At 48.9% G+C, this 22,451-nt stretch overlaps 1 long non-coding RNA gene across 1 annotated transcript in view; it reads left to right on the top strand.

Annotated features, from left to right (window-relative positions):
• The first annotated feature begins 1,447 nt into the window (after positions 1 to 1,447).
• LOC115512418 overlaps positions 1,448 to 22,451 on the top strand; it is a 78,877-nt gene continuing 57,873 nt past the window's right edge. Inside the window, exon 1 of the long non-coding RNA XR_003968383.1 lies at positions 1,448 to 1,541. This is a non-coding gene — a long non-coding RNA (uncharacterized LOC115512418). The remainder of the gene's footprint in view (positions 1,542 to 22,451) is intronic.

The raw sequence follows: 22,451 nt of genomic DNA, 5'->3' as shown, positions 1-22,451 counted from the left end.
TTAGAACCCCAGCCCTGCAAAAATCCATTAGGCAGTCTGGTGAGGCGTTATTTTACAAAGGGGCTAGCTTGTACAAAGAAAGACAAAAGCCTGGTGCAAACCGGTGTCTTTACTGACTTCCTCCTTCCCCTGAAGGTCCCCTTCCAAGATCACAAAGCCCAAAGGAGTTTTGCCAAGGATCTCTGATCCAATTTTACAGACGGTGAAACTGAGGGCTCAAGCAAGACTCAGGGAAGATTTTTGTCAATTTTCCCTCCAGGTATTGGAAGACCTAAGACCCAGACAGAGTGGAGTTCTGTTTAAGGGCGCCAACAGCATGCAAAATATCCCCTCCTCCTCAACTCCAAGCATTTGGTTGAAAATCAAATGGAAGTTGATTTCAGCAGCTGGAAATTACTAACATTAAACTGGCATAGATGAAATGAGTACTTTAAGAAACTTTGTTAACTCAGTTCTTGACAAGGAGAGACAAGACTTGGCGGGGTATAGGGGTGCAGGGTACCCTGGGCCATTGACTTCTGCAGCCAGAACCCCCAAGGGAGGCCCTGTCTGCCGGTGTGGAGTTCCAGAAGGACTTGGGCCTTCTCTTTCATTACAAAGTTCCCAGAGGGTAGGAGGAGATGCACTCAAACGCTCTCTCCTGCCCTTGCTGCCCAGTGCAGGGGTTTAGCATCCCTTACTTCAGATCCGTTTGCAATGATTGCTTCTCCATCTAAAGGCTGTGTCCCCTCAGGGGTCCCCCAGCCTCCAGGATAAGAGGCGGTTACATTTCCCATCAAGAGCCATCCCGCAGGAGAAGCAGTTCCCACCTTCCTGCAGGGGCTAGGCTCTGTGCACGGTGGGGAGGGAGGTAGCTCGGATCTGTCAGCCAGGGCGACCGGGCCTGCGGCCTACAGGATCCGCCCCACTGGGAGCTGAAGGTGTCGCTCTGGGGCGGAACCGCCTGGCCGGGTCAGGGAGCTGGCAGAAGTGGGAGGTGGGGATGATGAGAGGGCTGTGCCAGTACAACTCCCTCCTCCCACAGCAAGTCTGCAAAACCTAAGACTAGGGTTCCCATGCCCACTGTCCCCCTGGGTGATCTTTTTTGCACCTTGTTCTTCGGTCCCCTTCTTTATTACTTTTTTGCCTGAACAGGCCGCAGGCCAGGGTAAGGCATGTAAAAACGTGGCCTTTTGGCCGGAAACGTACGGCACGCGCTCACACACACACACACACACACACACCACAAACACACACACTCCCCCCCACACACTTATGTACAACTCAACCCCCTCCGCCCCCGCCTTAGCCAGTGCACTGGGCACACGCTCGGGCTCCAGGCACCTTGCCAAGAGCGCGCGAGCACCCTGCGTGGCACACTGGCTGCAGTTCCTGCACCAAGTGGCGGGGGTGGGGTGAGGAGGGAGGGGTGGGCGGCGGTGGACGCCGCCGACTGCTGGCGGTGCGCACAAGTTCAGCGCTCAACTTCCCGCTCTTAACGAGACGCGGGATCCCTTTGGAGAGGCCCTCGGGAGCTGGCGGCGGGGCTGGGAGTGGCGTGGGTAAGCTGGCCGGCGCGGGGCGCGGGCGGCGGGGCACGAGGGCGCGACAGGAGGAGGGCGCGAGGGTGCCCGCGGCCGGCCGGGCGCTCCGAGAAGTCAGTGCGAACAGCTGTGACTTCACCTATTAGCCCCGATGTCTTTGCGAGGAGCCTGGTGGAGTTAAACAGCCCACAATGGGCGCTCTGGGGCGCCTCCAGCCTGACCTCCACCCGGGTTTAATAGTTTCATAGGAACTTCATTAAATCAATTACTTAGTGAGCACATCATCATTTATTTGTAATTAGCAGCGAGGAGCGCGTTCTCTCCCCCAGCCCGAGGCCCGGGTCCCAGCGGGGTTGGCGGAGTTGTGCAAGCACTTTTGTTTGCTCGAGTGTTGACTCCCGGCATTATTCGGCGCGGGTAATCTTTACATCTTAATCTAGCATTCAGGGGGCGAAGGGAAAACAAACAGGGCGCAGGCCCGAGGCCAGCCCTGCGGCCCCAGCTGCCCGCAGACCCCGGCCGTCGCTGGGCGCGCTTGGAGATTCCGCGGCCGCTCTCCTCCCGGGCGGAGCGGGAGAGGGACCCCACGGGGGTACAGGGGCCGGGACGAGTGAGCCAGGCCCGGGGGACTCGCCGGGGCGAGGCGGAGGAGACGAGGAGCGAAAAGCGGAAGCCAGGGGCAGAGAAGCACGTCCTGCAAAGCGAGCACAAAAGGAAAGCGTCCAGGCTCGTACGTGTGTGCGGGCGGCGCTGAGGGCGACTGCGTGTGTGCGCACGTGTGTGTGCGCAGGATGTGCGTGAAATCACATCCATCTCAGCTGCCGGGACGCGGGGCGGGGAGGCGAGCGCGGGCAGGAGGTGCCGGCGTGGCGCGCGAAGGCAGCTCGCTGGGAGTCCAGGCTGCAAAAGCGCTTTAATTTGGGGACTGTAGCCCCGGGCGCAGCTCCGCGGCGGCCCACGAATTACGAGCGAGTGGTTAGAGAGGAGGGGGAGTTGCTGAAAGCCGAGCCAGAACCTGAGCGTGCGGAGAGACGCGAGCAGTGGCTCCGCGAGGAGTCGAGATTCCTTTCGGGTGTAACCATCTTTCCCCACACGCCGCGGCACCGGCCAAATACTGTGCGGACCATAGGGGTCTCGGGGCTCGGGCCAGAAACCGGGGCGACGGGCCCCTGTGTCCCTGGCCCGGACCTGATTTCCGCTCCAAGTTGGAGAAGTCCCTGCAACACAGGAAACGCTGGACTTCTGTGGGAGATCCCAGCTCAGGAAATGGCGAGGCCGGGGAGGGCGGGGGGAGAGGAAGGGTCACTGAGGATCCGGATCTCCTAGGAGCGGGCGAGTGGGAACAACTGCGAGGTTAGGAATAGGCCCACGAGATACACACCACGCGTGGGCTTCCAGAAGCGAGTGGTCCCTGGGGAGGGCCCTGTGTATCTGTGTTTTTGACAAGAGGGTCTTAAATTTCTCCACTGGTTTTTGTGGCTAGGCGTGTTTGATTCAGTTAAATGTTTGGAAGTCTTGAATGTGTTAAACGTGGTTCTTGCCTTGTTGGTATCTTCTGACCTGTGGTTTCCAAACAGATTAAATCAGTGTTTGGAGTGTTTATGCTCTAGTGGGCCCCAAGAGTGCGTCAGTGGGTGGCTGCTTGGTGACAGGGTCTGTCCTGGGGGAGTGGCCCAAGGCCTCTGGATTCAGCTGGTTGTGGTTGTGCTCCTGGGGGGTGGCAGCTTAGCTTCTAGAGACCCAGACCTGGGCTCTCCTGAGGCCTCCAGTCTGTTGACCAAAAACCAGTGACAACTCGTTCTTTGGTTTCCCAGGAGGGTGTCTTAAGCCTCCAGCTTCCTCATTACCCCATTTTCCTCCTTCCTTATGTCCTAGGGTCTCACCATCCTAAACTCATTCTGTTCCTTTTTCCAGCCTCCTTTTTGTAAAGTTGACTCACTGGTCACTAGGCCCTCTACCCCAGGGTCCTATGCATCCCGGTGCCCCCTAAACACAGGGATGAGAAAGGCAGTTTGCAGCTCAAATCCTGTTTTGGAATAGGCCCCCTTGAATTGCAGAGATCCCATTGAGACCCCCAGCTGCAGCCGACCCAGCCCGGGTGGTCTGAGAACTTGGGTCAGCCTGAAAAACAGGAAATGGATCCAGAGAAAGACCATCAACCCACAGGTCTGCAATCCTGGAGAAGCCCCTTTTAAATATGAAAGCACTCTGCAGCTTTGCATACTCTCTCTGCCCCTCAAGTGAGTCCAAGCTGAAGTAGTTAAACCGGTCAGGCTTCCAGAAGAATTATAAGCAACAGCAAATGTGTATACAGAAAGCAAAAATACGATTTTTAAAAATATATCTCCAAAGACTGTAAACACAGAGTCAACATGTTTCTGCTGTGATATAATGAATACCTGTGCATATTAAATGTATATTTGATCGAATAAGTCTACACACACACACATGCGCGCGCGCACACACACACACTATTATAGCACATTTAAATCCAACTTGGCAAATTATGAGGGCCTACACATTCTGGTCCTAACCAAATTTAGGACAGCCTTGAAGGAAACAAAACTGCATTTAAAATAAAATTAAAATGTAATTCTCCCCTCAGTTCTCTACTTCTCCCCCCAACCTCCAACACTGTTTTTGTTTTATTATTATTTTTTTAGTGTTTATTTTTGAGAGAGAAAGAGTGAGTGAGCGGGGGAGGGGCAGAGAGAGAGGGAGACACAGAATCCAAAGCAGTCTCCAGGCTCTGAGCTGTCAGCACAAAGCCCAATGCGGGGCTTGAACCCATGAGCCATGAGACCATGACCCGAGCTAAAGTTGGATGCTTAACCAACTGAACCACCCAGGCACCCCTATTTTATTATTTTTTAAAATTTATTTATTTATTTTGAGAGACAGAGAGAGAGAGCCCGAGAGCAAGGGAGGGGCAGAGAATCTGAAACAGGCTCCATGCTGACAGCAGAGAGCCTGATGCAGGGCTCGAACCCACGAACTGCAAGATCATGACCTGAGCTGAAGTAGGACTCTTAACCAACTGAACCACCCAGGTGGTTAAACACTATTTAATAAAATAGCATCATTTGGAAAAAGGAAGGAAAGGGAGACAGGCATTTTATGAGCTGGCAGGGAATTTGGTGAAGTGGTTGATTTAGAAAATCTGGATGCTGGCTGCAAAATTTTCTTAGTGATATTCAGATTATGCATCTCTCTCCCTGCTCCAAGTCTTAACAGCCTAACAGCTTTTAACCCATTAACTGGCTCACATCTCAGGCTCTGTTCTGACTGCCTTTATTGGGCTGCACCCTGGGGTCATCCCACCTAAGGCCTTACCTCAGCAGTGTGAGCCTTGTGCTGTGCTCCCCACCTTCTTCCAGTGGGGCTCCCCTTACAGGCTGTGTCGGATCCTCCTGGCTGGCTCCCCTCTTTTGCCTGGGGTCTTTGCCACTGGGCCCATCAGCCTGAAAACTATTAGGCATCATGCTAATAGGCACCATGTTCTCTTCTGTCCTTTTCTCTGTGGAGGGATCCGAACAGGTTTCTCATACTGGCTATGGGTTTCATCTTCCCCACCTGCAGGAAGAAGAATGGGCACTGACATGTTGTAGGTGCAAAGCTGGGCCAAAGTCTGTGTGAGGGGACTCAGGAGCTCATGGCTGCCTGGCTTGGGGTAATGAAGTGTAATGGAAATTGAGGGGAGGGCCCAGGGAGACTTGGAATGGGAAAGATTATGCCAATGTTTATCTCCTTGCAGGGGAAGAGGGCAGGGGTTTGAAGGCTCTGGCCACTTTTTTTTTTTTTTTTTTCAACGTTTATTTATTTTTGGGACCGAGAGAGACAGAGCATGAACGGGGGAGGGGCAGAGAGAGAGGGAGACACAGAATCGGAAACAGGTTCCAGGCTCTGAGCCATCAGCCCAGAGCCCGACGCGGGGCTCGAACTCACGGACCGTGAGATCGTGACCTGGCTGAAGTCGGACGCTTAACCGACTGCGCCACCCAGGCGCCCCACTGGCCACTTTTTTTTAAAAGATTTTATTTTTAAGTAATCTCTACACCCAACTCTAGGCTCGAATTCGCAGCCCTGAGATCAAGAGTCACATGCCCTACCAACTGAGTGAACCAGGTGTCCCATGCTCTGGCCATTTCTTAAATAAACTGACCCCAAAGAACAAGCATTAGCAAAACCTGTGGCATGCATCCAATGTCTGTTGTGTTACTGAGAGAAGCTTCTGGGTAGGTGCTGGCCTCTGACTGGGCCACCTCTTTCTGCCTTCAGATGCAACAGCTTTGGTGGTTCCCAGGTTCTCTTTCTTGGACCAGTGTGAGGCAAAATCACAGATTCTAGGCAAGTGGTTCTCAGGAAAGAGGAACCCCAAAAGACAGAGGCGAGTCCAGGAAAAACATTGTGAGCTAGCCAGAGCCACCCCTCACCCCCTCGCCCCCCACTCCCTCTGTTATTTGTAACTCTGACTCTCTAGATCCTTTCTTTCCATCCCATGAATCAGAGGGCTGGCAGGGGGGTGGGGGGCGGGTCCAGCCACAGAAATGCGCCTCAAAAAAACTTGTATCTGTGGCCAGGGAGATTGGAACGTTGATTTTCTGAGGTTCCTCCGACTTGAATGATGCTGGCCAGGAAGGAGTGGAGAAATTGCATCATGAAAAATGTCATTCTTGGTTCCTTAAGTTCCCTTTTGAGGTTGGAATGGGATTTTCATGGGTAGGCTTCTCTGGGCTGCTTGGGTGTCTGGGGAAGTGCAGACACAAAACTTCCCATTTTCTTTTTCTTTAAAGATTGTATTTTTAAGTAATCTCTACACACCCAACGTGGCTCAAACTCACAACCAGAGATCAAGAGTCATAAGCCCCATTGACTGAGCCAGATGGCTGCCCCCAAACTTTCCATTCTCTTAAGGGTAGAGAAAGCCCAGCATGGCTGGTTCAGCCTCGGGTGGGTAGTGTTGGGAGCTCCAAGTTCTGGGGACATTATCCATTATTCACATGCTTTTCTGCTCCCATTTAAAAAAATTCTTGTAAAATAAAAGTTGGACACTCAACTGACAGAGCCACCCAGGAGCCCCCATGTGAGCCATTTTTAAGTATACCGTTCTGTGGTATTAAGTACATTCACAGTGTTGTGTACCCATCACCATCCATCTCCAGAACTTTGTCATCTTCCCCAACAGACTGTATACCCATAAAACATTAACTCCTCTTTCCCCCCCTTCCTCTAGCTGCCGATAGCCTCTCTTCTACTTTCCGTCTCTGTGAAATCTAACTGCTCTACGTGCCTCATGCAAGTGGAACCCTACAGTATTTGTCGGTCTGTAGCTGGCTTATTTCACTGACATAATGTCCTCAAGCTTCATCCGTGTTGTAGCAGGTGTCAGGATCTCTGTTCCTTTTTATGGCCGAGTGATATTCCAGGGAGTGCACATATGACATCTTGTTTATCTGTTCCTCTGTCAGTGGACATGTGGGTTGGTTTCGCCTCTTGGCTACTGTGAATAATGCTGCTGGGAGCACCGCTATGCTTGCATGCTTTTATATGTTCATATACCTATATAATATACCTTTTTATGAACCAACGTAAAACACTTTAAAGGGGAGTTCCAGCCAATAATTTAAATATCAGATTTCTCCCTTGGATCTGGCTTTCTGAGGTCAACCAAGTGTAGCCGGAATTCAAGGGAGAGCCAAAGCATTGTTTTCCAATTCCCTGGTATTCCCGTGTGTGTGTGTGTGTGTGTGTGTGTGTGTGTGTGTGTGTGTGTGTGTGTCCAGCCCTACCCAGCGCTGCTGCTTCAGAGGAACTATTAACACATTAATATTATCAATAGCAGGCAGTGCCTGAGCCATTAGGGATTTATGAAAACATCTGAAGCCAGTCGTTTCAAAGCGCTGATTTGTTTTATAGTCAGTATTACATTTTATGACAGGCTCTTTTACCAGCAAAATGAGCGTATAAGCATCATACACAGCTCAGTAGACGGAGACTGGTGCCCTGCGCTGCCCTGCGAATTTGTGTTCCAGATCCCTTGGGAAGCATCTGCAATGTGCAGACAAGTATTGACCTTTGGCTGGACGGTCGGCCCGATCTAGATGGGGAGTGTGCCCCCCTTACTTTTTAGCTGTAGAAAAAACTATAGCTCCATCCCTTGTCTGTCCTTTCCCTCAAACTTCAGACGGAATAAGAGAGCCAGTATCCAGTAGACCAAGGCCATAAAGAAACATTTTCCTGGCCACTTCTGCTTTTCTGTTGTGATTTTTTTGGTCTTTCTTGATTTTCCAGAGCTTCACAGGGCAGATTCCCTAGTTGTAGTTAAGGTAGTCTCAGCCTGGCTCAGAAGGTGGTGCCTAAGGAGAGCAACAAACAGGTTGAGTATGTGTTTCTCAGCTTCCCTCAAACTCCCTCTGCATTCAGACCTCTACCCAAGAAGATTCTGGAGTGAAGGTTGACAGGGTGCTAGGGGACCACAGTGGCTTGGAGGGAAAGAGCACATCTCCCCTCCTTCCACCTTTACCACAAAGCTGGGATTTGTGGGCCCCCTCCCATGGGGCTCTTCTTTGGGAGGGAGATAGCTCTAGAAAGTTCCTTCTCAGCATTCCCAGGGAGCAGAGTTTGTAATATTTTACAGCAGCTGTTTAACATTTCCCTACCTAGTTATTAAACACGAAAGGGAGTAAATTAAAATGGCAAAGTAAAATGAAATAAAAGGCGTCTTTTCTTTCTGTAAAGAGACAACACCTAATTAAGGAATATTTGAATCCCACAAAAATGCAGACTCTCATGGGTGACATAAAACTTCTTTTAAACCAGGAACAAAACCCAGAAAATTGGGGACAGACCCAAGAGGTAGTCCTTTACAACAGAAAGCTCCTTCCTCCATAGACTTTTGACTTGTTTCTCCCTTCCTTTTTCCCCCTTCCACAGTCCTGGGGGAGGACTAAACTCAAGTGAGTCCTTTGAGTCAAGGTTTCTGGGCTGTGGCCAGCCACCAGCCCAGCTGCTGGTCCCCCAGCCCCTGCCCCCAATTTGCAGCCCCCCACTAATCGTCCCTCCCAGCTTTTCTCTTTGGCCCTGCTCTAGGTTTTTGGATTTTTTTTTTTTTTGGTTTTGTTTTTGTTTTGCAACACTTTTTCTAACTCCCCCTATCTTTTTGAGGAGCTTCCTGAAAGGACCCCCCCCCCTCCAATCTCCCACTCCCCTCAACCTCCTAGAGTGGGGACAATGGGACCTTCTTCCTTTTTCTTATCTTGTTCTCGATTAGATACCAGAAGCTTTGGCCTCTGTCACTAATTCCACCCTGGGGCCCACCTTCTCCCACTGGCTCTGGTCTCCTTGTGACACCAGAAGGCTGGCTTTGGCCTTTGCTCTCAGCCATTGTGGGGCTGCCCTTTACTTAGGAACTCTGTCCCCGACACCTGGCAGGAATAGAGGTCAGTGAGTGTAAGGGGCTCCCAAACCCACCCAGGTGGAAGGAGCTGCCTAAGCTTGGGCTGGAAACCTGCCTCCTCCTGCAAAACGCTCTGGCAGCCTTTGGTGGGGAGGGGACAGCAAAGGCCTAGAGCACTACAGGGCTAGGACGCAGTTCTTCCTATGGTAGCTGCTCAGTTCCTTCGTTCTCCAGGGAGCTATTCTTTTAGGAGAGTATCGTTCTTGCTGTTCAGTCCCGTCACTGGAGTGAAAGAAAGGAAAGGAGAGGGAGGCTAAAAATATGTGGATTGGCATGTCTTGAAATGTCTGCAAGTTCAAGAAATGCTCAGTCATGCCTCCTCTCAAGTTTGACTTCGATGGCTTGCAAGTCCTGCAGAATTTTCAGCAGCATCACAGTGCAGACGATGGAGCCGGAGGCTCCCAGGTTCCTGCTTATTAGACTAAACAGTAGAAGGAAATCAGTTTTTCCTTTCAAGAAACAAGGAGAGGCTGTTTTGCTGGCATTTCCTTTTGGGGATAGAGCCTGTGTCCGGCTTCACCGTAGAAAAGAGTGGACACGGACACTCCCAGCGTGGTGGGAAGCAGTGCTGGCTGCCTCCAGGCGTCTCCCTTCTCTCTGCTTTGAAACATGTAGCTAGAGAAAGTTCAAGTTCTTTACTTCCTTTCCTCTACATTAAAATGCTTTGCATGTAATATCTGTGACTAGAACAGTGGATGGTGTTTTTAGGAAAAGAATCACAGTAATGGAGATATCTGACATCTCTGTGATACGTCCCTAACCCCCGGAGTCTTGCACATGCTCTAACTCAGCCTAGTTAGACCGCTCTAGAATACAGTGGGCAGGCTCTAGTTCTCTCCTTCCAGGGGACAGGGGTGAACTCACAGCGTAGTAAGGGTGGAACCAGATGGGTTCTAGTCCTTTTTTTTTTCCCTAACCAAAGCATAATGGACAGGAATTAAAAATAACAACAACTAGACAGAAAGTGATATTGTGATTTGGTGACCAGCTCTCTCTCAAGTTTTCTTTTTCCTTTAGTTTTTTTTTTTTTTTTTTTGAGAGAGAGAGTGCACATGAGCAGGGGAGGGAGGGAGGGAGAGAGAGAGAGAGAGAGAGAGAGAGAGAGAGAGAGAGAACCTTAAGCAGGCTCCATGTGCGGCTCAAACTCACGAACCATGAGATCATGGTCTGAGCCAAAATCAAGAGTCGGATGCTTAACCGACTGAGGCACCCAGGCGCCCCTCTCATGTTTTCTGATGTAATAGGCTGAGCAGAGAAGATGACCATGGCCCCATTAGCGGCTCTCAAAAAAAAAAAAAAATCTTTCTTTACACAGATGGGTGAACCGGAAAAAATGGATGTTTGTCCAACCCTACTCCTAAGCAGCACTCCAGGCCACAGTGCATCTTCTTTGACGTATAACATAACCTTTCCATTGAGAAGGCCCTCATCGTCCTTTTCATTGAACTTCACCTTATCTCAAAAGTCAGCCTTCCACCATCCCCATTTGGTCCTGGGCGGTCACGCCTTCCTTTGGGTAGCAGAGGCCAGACCTGTAGTGTCGTCCAGGGCCGTGCGCTTCCCATAATATAACTCATTTAAATCCACAGCAAGCTGCGGAGCAGATGCTTTTGTTATCTCCATGTTGTAGATGAGGAAGCTGAAACACAGAGAGATGAAAAGGCTGGTTCAAGGTCACACAACCAGAAGTGGCTGAGCTGGGATTCGAGTCCCGCTAGTCTGGACTCCGGAGTCCACGCCTCTCACCCTTACACGATGCTGCCTTTCAGCCCTGACCCTGCCGAGCATCTCACACACACTATCTCACAACTCAGAGAGTGCCCTTCACCACATGACGCCTCACCATCTCCTTACAGCACGTGGACTGTTCTGCCTAAAGTGTGTAAAAACACGTTTTATCCTTCTTAAGCAATTGTAAGCTGCTTGAGAGTGGTGACTGTGGTAATCAGCTTTAAATGTTCTGGGTACCTATTGCTTATACAATGTAATAATAGGTACCCACACATATTTTTGGAATCGAGCTAAATCAACTGAAAGTCATTTGTTTCCCAGGGATTCCTTGAGTACCAACTATGCAACAAGCACTTACTAGGCCCTGGTGAGCTAGTCAGATAAGATTTCTGCTGTTAAGAAACTTAATTTTAGTGAGGGAAACATGATGAACAGATAAAACAAGAGAACTACCAGGTAGTGCATTTGGAAAATTAAAATAGGCTATGATAGAGAGTGACAGGGTGCAAGCACTACTTCAGAATAGGGGGTCAGAAAGAACTTCTCTGGGTAAATAAGATCTAAGGCAGGCTGTGAATGATTAGAAGGAAAGAGACATGCAGAGAGTAGAGAAAGAGCATTCGAGGCTAAGGGAATAGCTTGTGCAAAGGCTCTGAGGCAGGAAGGAGATCGCTGACCAATTCCTTTAGCAGTTTGCAGGATTTCTCAACCTCAGTACTTGTCTTAGTCAGCTTGAACTACTATAACAAATTAGTATGGACTAGGTGGCCTAAACAACAGACCTTTCTTTCTCACAGTTCTGGAGGCTTAGAAGTCTAAGATCAAGGCTCTAGCAGAGATGGTGTCGAGTGAAAGTCTCTTCCTATTTTGCAGATAGTTGCCTTCTTGCTGTGTCTGCACACGGCAGAGAGTCTCCTTCTTTTCTTTTAAGGGCATTAATTCCATCATGGGGGCCCCACCTTTGTGATCTCATTTAAATCTAATTATTTCCCAGTGGCCCTACCTCCAAATATCACCTTGGGGATTAGGGCTTCAACCTATGAATTTGGGGACATGCAAATATTCAGTCCACTATTGGCATTTGGGCCAGATAAGTGCTTTGTTGGGGTGGGGGTGGGGCTCTCCTTTGCCTTATTGGACATTTAGCAGTGTTCCCTCTGCTCCCCACCTCACCACCTCTAAACATTAGATGCCAGGAGGAATCCATTCCCCCTCTAAAGTTTAAAATCAAACAATGTCTCCTAGACTATTGCCAAATGTCCCTGGAAGACAAAGTCCTCTCCAGTTGAGAACCACTAAATTAGAAGCTGGCCGGAGTGGCTGGAGTGTCTGGAATATAGTGAGTAAGGTGGCTGTGGTTCAAGATGAAGTTGAAGAGAGAGGCTGGGCTCAGATCATGTGAGGAGTTTAGATGTTATTGGGGATTCATTGAAGGGGGTTAAGCTGGGGCATGGAATGGTACAATTTACTTTGGGGGAGGTAGTTATGCTGGGGGCAGGAGGAGAGCAGGAAGTCCTGGGAGCAAGCTATCATGGTGGTCCAGGTGATGGGAATGGAGACAGAGGGCTGTCTCCAGGGTATGCCTCAGATGACGAACTGACAGCACTCGCTGAATCAACAGTAAGAGGTGAGGGAGAGAAGCGTCGAGGATTTCAGTCCAGCAACGGGCTGGGGACCAGTGCCACTAGAAAGGCCTTACCTGGTTTGGGACAGAAAGTCATTAACGTAGAGGCTGCAGCTGTGGGTTTGGAAATCTGGGGCACGTTGATGTTTATTGGTATTTAAAACTATGTGACTGAATGAGATCATCTAGGGGTCCTGTGTGAATGGACAAGAGAAGGGAGCCCAGAGTGGAGTCCTGAAGACATTTTAGCAGGTGGAGGAGGAGCCAGAGAAAGATCCAGACAGAGCTCTTTGTGAGTGAGGCAAAGGTGGTGCCGTGGAAGTCAAAAGTTTATCAAGAAGGTTGATGGGTGACATGGGGCTCGTTGATCACTTTCATATGGACAGTCTGTGTGGGAAGGTAAGGGAGGACAGCTGACTGGGCGGGTGATCTGAAGGAATAGAGTGATCCAGAAACCTTCCAAGAGGATGGCCATGAAGGGAGCAGAGTATGGGGCAGTAGCAGGTGGCGGCCAGGGTCACAGGAGTTTTCTCAAGATAGGAGGCATCCCAACGTGCTTGCATGCTGGTGCAACTGGCCTAGTGGGGGTTGGGGGAGACTGAGGAAGACCAAGGACGCAGGGGCAAGAAGGGATACTGCAGGAAGAAAGTCCTTGAGTGGGATCCAGAACCCAAGCCGGGGTGGGGGCCAGCGGGGTTATTTTTTAACAAAACTATTGTGTTAAAATGTCTGTAACATTGGCTATTTTTTCTACCTCTAAGTGTACCATTCAGTGATATTATTAGATTCATAACACTGTTCAACCAGATTGTACTATTTCCAAAACTTTGTCATCACCCCAAACTGTAACCATTAAGCACTAATTCCCTATTCTCCCTTCCCCCAGAGAGAGGTGGGGTTTTTATTATTATTATTAAGTGGAGTATTTTTATTTTGTTGACAAAAAGCGTTAAGCTAGGTATCTTGGATATCTGCAGTTGAGGTGGGTATCCTGAATGACCCATGCAGGGAAGTTGACCTAAGCCAACTCACTCAAGCCTGTATCCTTCTGTCCTGACGGACACACTGGCGGCTCATATTGGGGCCATGTTGCTGGATCACCCTGTGCGGATTCAGCAGACGAGGCAAGAGCGAGAGTCCTGGCCAGATGTCCCCGGATGGCCCCAGTAGAGCTGCTGGTGACCCATCTTGCTCTCTCAAATGCAGGGAGCCAGGCGGTGAGAGACTTTTTGGTAAAAGCAGGACACTCATCCCTAATAACAGGAGGGAAGGCACAGCGCAGGGTAGGGGTGGTGGTTTTGTCATCGGGAAGAGGAGGGAGTCTCTATTTTCTCACTGAGGCTTGAGAGTGAGCAGGGGGGTAAGAGTGTAGGAGGAGATGGGGGAAAGTGTGCAGAGTCATGTGAAGAGCGGGGAAAGTGTGAAACCAGGGAGTATTCTAGGGTTGATGGCCTGTGTCAAACGTCCACTTGCTGTTTGTTCCCTTGAATTAAAGTGACACCAGCCAACAGCCTTGAGTAGTTTTTTTTTAAACTCTTTTGTTATTGTGGTAAAATATACATGACATGAAATTTACCCTTTTAGCCATTTTCAAGTGTGCAGTTCGGTGGCATTAAGCACATTCATGTTGTTCCAACTTTCACCACTGTCCTTCTCCAGAACCTTTCCATCACCCCAAGCTGATGCTCTGCTCCATAAATGGTAACCCCCCCCATCCCCCAAAGCTCCTGGGAACCATAGGTGGTGTGCTTCTCACCCAGCATGTTGGGGTACAGACACGGTTGGGTACACAACCGAGTTACCTCAGCCTGATGAGGAGGACAGAAGGGGGAGCAAGGGTGTTAAAGGCATTTTGTGAGGCAGAGGCCATGACGGTGGCCCAGGTAACTCAGGCAGGGCAAGCAGGGGATGGGAGGGCAAGAAGAGGGACCACTGTTGTCTTTGAAGTCCAAAAGGTGGTGCTGTCTCCTTTCCTCCCTTGTGATGCCGTGGATGGCATAAGTCAAACCTCATTTCGGCTTTATTAATTAATATGGTTCCCTATTGCTCTTGACATCCCTAAAGAATGTTCTGCACAAGAGCCCGCAGTGGCCACTTGAGGCACCTGGCATTACCCCCTCCCCCGAAATGCTACAGGTCCCTAGGATACATGCACCCAATTAGGTAAGAGAAGAGGCATATGGTGTTTATTTGGGGAAAGAGGTACATTTTCTATGAATAGCATAGCTATGTGAACAGACAGGCTGACAGATGATTCCACTTTATCTGATCACACAATATGGGCATCCACACGGTGTGAAAACCCCCAAAGCTTCAGGAACTTGCAAACGTCCTTGCTTTTATCTATCTCAGCCCTTGCTTCTCCCTTCAAGACTGAAGTGGAGGTAGAAAGGCCCTTTCTCAGATGCTGTGGACTCTCTGCTCTGAGACTCCCTCAGACCTCACCTCTTTGGTGCTTTTCACATCCTGGGCTCTTTTCTGCATCATTGATGAAATCATCTCTTCTTTGCAATACACCGATGATCCTTTCTGATCAATGAGTTTTCTGATTTTGCCTATATATATATATATATATATATATATATATATATATATTTGGCCTCCAACTTTTGTTCCTGAAAGATGCACTGCACTGTGTACAAGGCAACATCTTAGAAGGGAACAGTGTTCTGGGCTGTTCCCACAGCACAGATGCCCTTGATGAGGAGGCAGAAAGACACAGGGGGTGGTTTTTCCACATATGGGAGAAGCTGAAGGAGGTCACACCTTATATCATGACATTGATAGATAAACCTAGTCCCACATGAATGGTATTTTCAGGAACGTTTTAGAAGACATAGGAGGGCTTCAGGATGGCACCAGAGTGACCCCACAGTGCCACCTTGAATTTCGTATCAAGGATGCAGAACTTTCTGTGATGATAGCAATGTTGGTCCAGTATGGTACCCACTGGGGTCCTGTGCCTACTGGACTCTTGAAACATGGCTAGTGCAACCGAGGCACTGACATTTAAATCTCATTTAATGTGAATTTAAATGGCCACATGGCTACCATATTGGACAGTGGAGCTTGTAGTAAGTACTAACTTACTAATTAGTTACAAGCTTTTTTTTTAATTAAAAAATTTTTTTAAATCTTATTTTTTAATTTTTTATTTTTGAGAGACAGAGAAAAACAGAGCATGAGTGAGGGATGGACAGAGAGAGAGAGAGATGGAGACATGGAATCTGAAGCAGGCTCCAGGCTCTGAGCTGTCAGCACAGAGCCTGACACAGGGCTCGAACCCAGAAACCTTGAGATCATGACCTGAGCCTAAGTCAGACGTTTAACTGACTGAGCCACCCAGGTGCCCCCCAAAATTTGTTTTAATTTTAGAGAGAGAGAGAGAGCGCATGCATGAGTGAAGGAGAGGGGCAGTGAGAGAGAGGGAGAGAGGGAGAGAGAATCTTAAACAGGCTCCGCACTAGGTGTGGAGCCTGACATGGGGCTTGATCCCAGGACCCTGGGATCATGACCTGAGCTGAAATCAAGAGTTAGATGCTCAACCAACTGAGCCACCCAGGCGCCACCCCTCCCCCCCATTTTTTTTTTTAAATTTGAGAGAGAGCAAGCATGCACGAGGGAGGGAGAGGGAGAGAGAGAGAGAGAGAGAGAGAGAGAGAGAGAGAGAGAGAATCTTAAGCAGGCTCCGCACTAGATGTAGAGCCTGAGTCGGGGCTCGATCCCATGATTCTGGGATCATGACCTGAGCTGAAATCAAAGAGTCAGACACTCAACCAACTGAGCCACCCAGGTGCCCCAGTTACAAGTTTTTCCAATAACGTAGCATTATTTTAATTAGATTTACTCGGTATCTAAGTGATCACGATCGTCTTTGGCTGTAATAGGAATCTGAACAACCAGGTCTGTACAGGTGAGGAAGGAAGGAATGGCAGGAAGGGCAGTGGTGGGCAGTGGAGGGCCACACTGGTGGGTTGGACCAGCCTTGGGGAGCTCTTTTGCCTTCCAGCTGTGCTGCCCTTAGGGTGTGCCTGTCCTCCTCTGAGAAGGCTGTTGTACTTTCCAGAATCAGCTCTGGGTCCTAGGCAGGAAGAAAGGAGATGGAAAAAGAGCAAAGGACAAGCAAAAAGCTTTGCAAATCGAAATGGCACAACTCCTGGGGCAGAGAAGCTGCAAGTTGAGCACAATTATGCATGTTGTTGCCCTTCAACCAGCAGTCACGCTTCTAGAACTCTGTCCCAAGCCATACATACAAAAGGCATAATACAAAAGGACTCACGCATAAGATTACTTACTGTGGAATTATTGGTGATTAAAAAACAACCCTGGAAATCACCCAGGTGTTCATCAGTAGGGGAGTGTTCGGACATAGTATAGCCACACAATCAAATACTGTGCAGTAAAAAAGAAAGAGGAAGATGTGGGGTGATCTCCAAGATTCCAGAATATGAAATAAAGAATGAGAATAGCGCAGATATCAATGTAGATATGTTGATATATACCCTTTTTTTAAGTTTATTTATTTTGAGAGAGAGAAGAGAGAGCAGAGAAGGGGCAGAGAGTGAGGGAGAGAGAGAGAATCCCAAGCCCGACTGGGAGAGCCTGATGCAGGACTTGCTCTCACAAAACATGAGATCATGACCTGAGCCGATATCAACAGTCTGGCGCTTAACTGCTGAGCCACGCAGGCGTCCTGATATATATCTGTTTATACACGCACGTTCCGCGCCCCCCCCCCCCGACCCCCCGCCGCCCAAACACGCGCAGGCGCACGCAGGCGCTTATACTTGCAAGGAAACAGAAAAAAGAAACAACTAGAGAAGTAGAGGGGAAAAGAGAGGGTGAGGCAGGGAAGGAGGTGAGACAGCTCTGAATGTACCTTGTTTCACACTTTTGACTTTCAAATCATGTAAATGCTTGCGTCTCCAAAACCTAACATAAAAAAGTGTTTGAAAAAACAAGCCTCACTTAGACATTTTCTCTTTCGGTGCCTTGGTTAGACTTGGGTTGCAAGGCCACACCGGGGGGTGTAAGAGGTGAGTATTTTACTGGGCAGGTGGCCTTTTGGAGCCCAAGCAGCAGTCAGTAAAATAGGCAGAAGGGAGGGGACAAGACCTTGGGCGGCAGCATGCTGGGTCTGCCAGACCGGCCCGTGTGCCAGGTCTAAACCCCTCGGGCTGTGAACATCCGTGGTTGGGACTGCTTCAGGCCTGTGCTAATTGGACAGCCGCCACTGCAGTTGTGCAAAGGGTCCACGCGAACCCTGTGCCACATTTCTTACCTACAGGCCAGGGAGGGGGGTGCCCGTTGTCATCATCCTCTTTCTTACAGCAGGAAACCGAATGTAAGGACACCGAGTCACTTGCCCAAGGCAGCGAGTGGCAGAGGACAGAGTGAGCCCTCCATGTGCTGCTGTGGCCCAGCGTCCGGCCCCACATGCAGGTGATGCCTCCTGGCCACCACCAGCTGAATACTTCACCATGACCTCACACGTTCTCTCGTAAAAAGTGATCTGCAAACTATCACATTTAAAAGCACCTAACAATTCCCCTGCTAGATCCATCCCCACAGAGCTGAATGCAGGGACTCAGTCAGATGTCTGCCTGCCCGTGTTCACGGCAGCATTATTCACAGCAGCCAAAAGGTGCAAACAGCCCAAATGACCATCAGCAGATGAACGGACAAACGCAGTGGGGGCTCTCCATACCAGGGGATATTATGCCGGCGTTACAAGGGAGGAAGTTCTGGTAAATGCCATAATGGGGAAGGACCTTGAGGACAATACGCAGACTGAAATAAACCAGCCACAAAAGGACAAATATTGTCTGAATCCACGTATATGAGGGATCAAAGTGGTCAAATTCATAGAGACAGAAAGGATGGTGGTTACCAGGGGCTGGAAGGAGAGGGGAGTTATTGTTTAATGGGTACAAAGTTTCAGCTTGAGATGACAGTTCTGGAAATAGATGTGGTGATGGTTGTACAGCATTGCCAATGTACTTAATGCCACTGAAGCATACACTTGAAAATGGTTTAAAACGGGGGCGCCTGGGTGGCTCAGTTAGTTGGGCGACCGACTTCAGCTCAGGTCACGATCTCATGGTCTGTGGGTTTGAGCCCCACGTCGGGCTCTGTGCTGACAGCTCAGCCTGGAACCTGCTTCGGATTCTGTGTCTCCCTCTCTCTCTCTGCCCTTCCCCCGCTCACACTCTGTCTTGTCTCTCTCAAAAGTAAGTAAACATTAAATAAATGGTTTAAAGTGATAAACTTTATATTATATATATTTTACCACAATTTTTTAAAAAAAGTATTATTGTGGGGCGCCTGGGTGGCTCAGTCGGTTGATCGTCTGACGTCAGCTCAGGTCATGATCTCGCGGTCCGTGGGTTCGAGCCCCGTGTCGGGCTCTGGGCTGATGGCTCAGAGCCTGGAGCCTGCTTCCGATTCTGTGTCTCCCTCTCTCTCTGCCCCTCCCGCGTTCATGCTCTGTCTCTCTCTGTCTTAAAAATAAATAGACGTTAAACAAAATTTTTTTTAAAGTATTATTGTGAGCAGAATAATGTCTGTGACAGTATGAAAATTAATTTGCTCTCTAGGGACATTTGGCAATGTATGGAAACATTTTTTTTTCACTTAAAAAAAATTAATAGAGGGACACCTGGCTGGCTCAGTCAGTAAAGCATGTGACTCTTGATCTTGGAGTTGTGAGTTCGAGCCCCACTTTGGGTGTAGAGCCTACTTTAAAAAAATAAGAGGGTTCACTCTTGGTGTTGTATATTCTGTGGACTTTGACAATTCTATAAGGACATGTATCCACCATTATGGTATCATTCAGAATAGCTTCACTGTTTGAGAAATCCTTGGTGCCTGCCTTTTCATCCCACTATTCTCGCTAACTCCTGGTGACCACTACTCTTTTCACTATTTTCTGGTGACAGTTTTGGTTGTCATAGCTGGGAGGTTGGGATGCTACTGGCATCTTATGGGTAGAGGCCAGGGATGCTGCTAAACGTCCTACAAGGGGCAGAATAGCCACCATAACAAAGAATTACCTGGCTCAAAATGTCAATGGTACCAAGGTTGATAAATCCTGATGCAGAGGCCAAGCCTGAATTTCCTTGATCAATGACTCTGTGGGGGTACATAGTAGATACTCAATAAATATTAAATGAATGAACATTTACAAGAGAAGCATTTGAATAAACCAGAGAGAACTACTCCTGAGTTTACATAAGACAGAAAAAAAGCAAAAGAAAACATCATCTAATAAAATTCAGGTCCTGTAGCTCCCCAGTTTGGTGGGGTGGGAAGGTAGGGAGAGGGCATTTTGACAAGGAGAATGACATTTTCTTTAATCACCATGCATGCAGAATACATGTACCACGTGTGATAGAGTTTGTGTGGACCCGGTTAGTGGTCCAGCAGCATTAGGGATGAATTATATGACTTGCAAAATATCTGGGTCTGTACTGTTTTCTCTGTAAGACAGAGGAGACCTCGCTAAGTATTTCATATAGCACAGAAGCACATTTTGGTACCTTCTCTTTTGTTTTATGAAGCATTCCAGAGATTCAGAAATGAAGAAAGGTGGGGGGTAGCAAGCTCCTGAACACCACTTGAAAAGTGCTTTTTTTTTTTTTTTTTGTCCTTGGAGAGTTTTTAATACAGTATATTGAAGAACTGTCAGGGAGATAACAGAAACGAGAGACTTTTGATATTTAGTTTGAAACAAAGCACAGAGACATGAAATTCAAATACAATAAAGGGAGGGATTTCAAAAGAGCAGGTGGGCCACATTGCCCGGGTTTTACTCTCACATATCAAACAAAGCCCAACTTAGAAGACCACTGCCAGTCTGCTGTGCTGCTCTGCCAGGGGACTGTGCACGCTGGCACCAGGAGGCAGTGGGAGGCCCCGTTACCTTTTGGTGTATTCAGTCCCTTAGTCAGGGGAACTTAGCCTCACTCAGATGTGGTCAAGGGTATTTTCTGTACCCTGAAATTGGTCTGTGCGCCTGGTATTCTCAACTTTCTTTGACAACCTCAGGTCCCACCGAGACTTGTCTTCTACATGAGTGAGGTGGGTGGAGAGGCAGGCCCACAAGCAGGGCAAACAGTTCAAGTTCGTGCCAAGAAAAGTAGGACTCTGATCACAGGAAGGTTCAGAGGGGAGGCCTGTATGCAGAGGAACGGTGAACCACACAAAAACAAGCTGATTTTTCTAACCCAGTGTTTGCAAAGTGCTCTGGGAACACTGAAGGCAGGACATCAGAGACAGCGTCAGGGAGGAGGTGACTGCACCTTAGGTCCTGAAGGATGAGTAAGAGTGGAAGCAGGCAGGAGTGGGGGAATGTTCCAGGCAGTAGGAACATCCATGAAAATCCTTGGGGTCGTAAGTGGACAGCTGTGTTGGACGTTTAGTGGGGATGAAGGTTGGGAGCTGGTGGAGGTAATGAGGCTAGGCAATAAATTGGAGCTCGACTATGAAGGACACTTACAGATTCAATTGCAAAACTAAGGTCAGGGATGCACAGTTGCACAACCCTGGGGGGCGCTGTTCACAGCCTAGCCTAAGTGAATGGGGCCGTGGTGTAATGGCATGCATGGCCTGCGTGACTGCATCTGCTGGCTCAGCTAGTGGTTGTTGAAGGATTACTTCTAGAAGGTACACAGCACTGTGTATTTTATGTTATTTAATTCTTAAGCTACTCCATGAGGTAGATTCTGTTTTCATTCCCCTTGAGATGAGGAAACTGCAGCACACAGAGGTTAGCCTGCATGGCTATGAAGTGGTGGGATTGGGATTTATCCAGGCAGTTTGCCTTCCAAGCCCAACCTTTGTCACAGATGGCACTCACAGGAAGTGACCTTTTATGACACACTAGGGTAAATGCCACAGCTGCTCACAATCTGAAGGGCCTCGGCCCAGGGACTCCTGGGTTCCAGGCTGTACCCTGGCCACCCTGATGGCGGAGGGGGTGCTCGGGGTCTTGGCACGCCTGTGCCTCATTTCCACAGCACACCTGTGGGGCAGGTGGACCTCAGCTCTAGAGAATATGCTTGGAGTCGCTTTTTCAGCTAAATTCTGGTTACATTACAATTAAGCTCTCAAATGGGGTGCAGGAAAAAAATCCTACTTACTTTAGGGTCCTGGAGAGTTGATTCTCTTGTTTTGTAGTTTGGGTTTTTTTTTTTTTTTTATTTAAAAAAATTTTTTTTTTAATGTTTATTTATTTATTTTTGAGAGAGAGAGTGCAAGTGGGGAGGGGCAGCGAGAAAGGGAGACAGGGAATCCGAAGCAGCCTCTGCACGGTCCGTGCAGAACCCAACTTGGGGCTCGAACCCACAAAAGGTGATATCATGACCTGAGCTGAAATTGGACACCCAACCAACTGAGCCACCCAGGTGCCCCTATATTTTTTTACTGTTTATTTTTGAGAGAGATAAAGAGCACAAGCAGGGGAGGAGCAGAGAGAGAGAGGGAGACACAGAATCCAAAGCAGGCTTCAGGCTCCAAGCTGTCAGCACAGAGCTTGATGCGGGGCTTGAACCCACAAATGGTGAGATTATGACCTGAGCCGAAGTCAGACCCCAACCAACTGAGCCACCCAGGTGCTCCTAAATTTTTTTTAATGTTTATTTTATTGTTGAGAGAGAGATTGAGAGAGAGAGAGAGAGAGCACACGAGCAGGGGAGGGGCAGAGAGAGAGACCCAGAATCTGAGGCTGGCTCCAGGCTCTGAGCTGTCAGCACAGAGCCTGACGCAGGGCTCGAACTCATGAACTGTGAGATCATGACCTGAGCCAAAGTCGAACTCTTAACCGACTGAGCCACCCAGACGCCCCTCTGTTTTGCAGTTTTGTAGGCCATGGGGCAAAAGGACTGTGAAAAAAAGCATAGGCTCTAGAGACACACAAAGCAGGTCTTTGTCACGTGACCTTGGCCAAAGTGTTTGCTAGCCCTGCATCTCCGTTTCCTTATGGTTAAAAAAGCTAGGATGAAAAGGCACCTCATAGATTTGCTGTATTAAATGCAGGAGTTTGTATAAAGTAGCTGGGGCTGCCCCTCAGTAAACGCCAGCCTCTGTCCCTCCTTCCTGTCCCTCCCGTGTGGATATT

The sequence above is a fragment of the Lynx canadensis genome, chromosome A1, assembly GCF_007474595.2.
Source record: "Lynx canadensis isolate LIC74 chromosome A1, mLynCan4.pri.v2, whole genome shotgun sequence".
Classification (NCBI taxonomy): Eukaryota; Metazoa; Chordata; class Mammalia; order Carnivora; family Felidae; genus Lynx; species Lynx canadensis.
The sequence above is the reverse complement of the archived record's forward strand: the minus strand, read 5'-3'. Positions and strand labels throughout refer to the sequence as shown.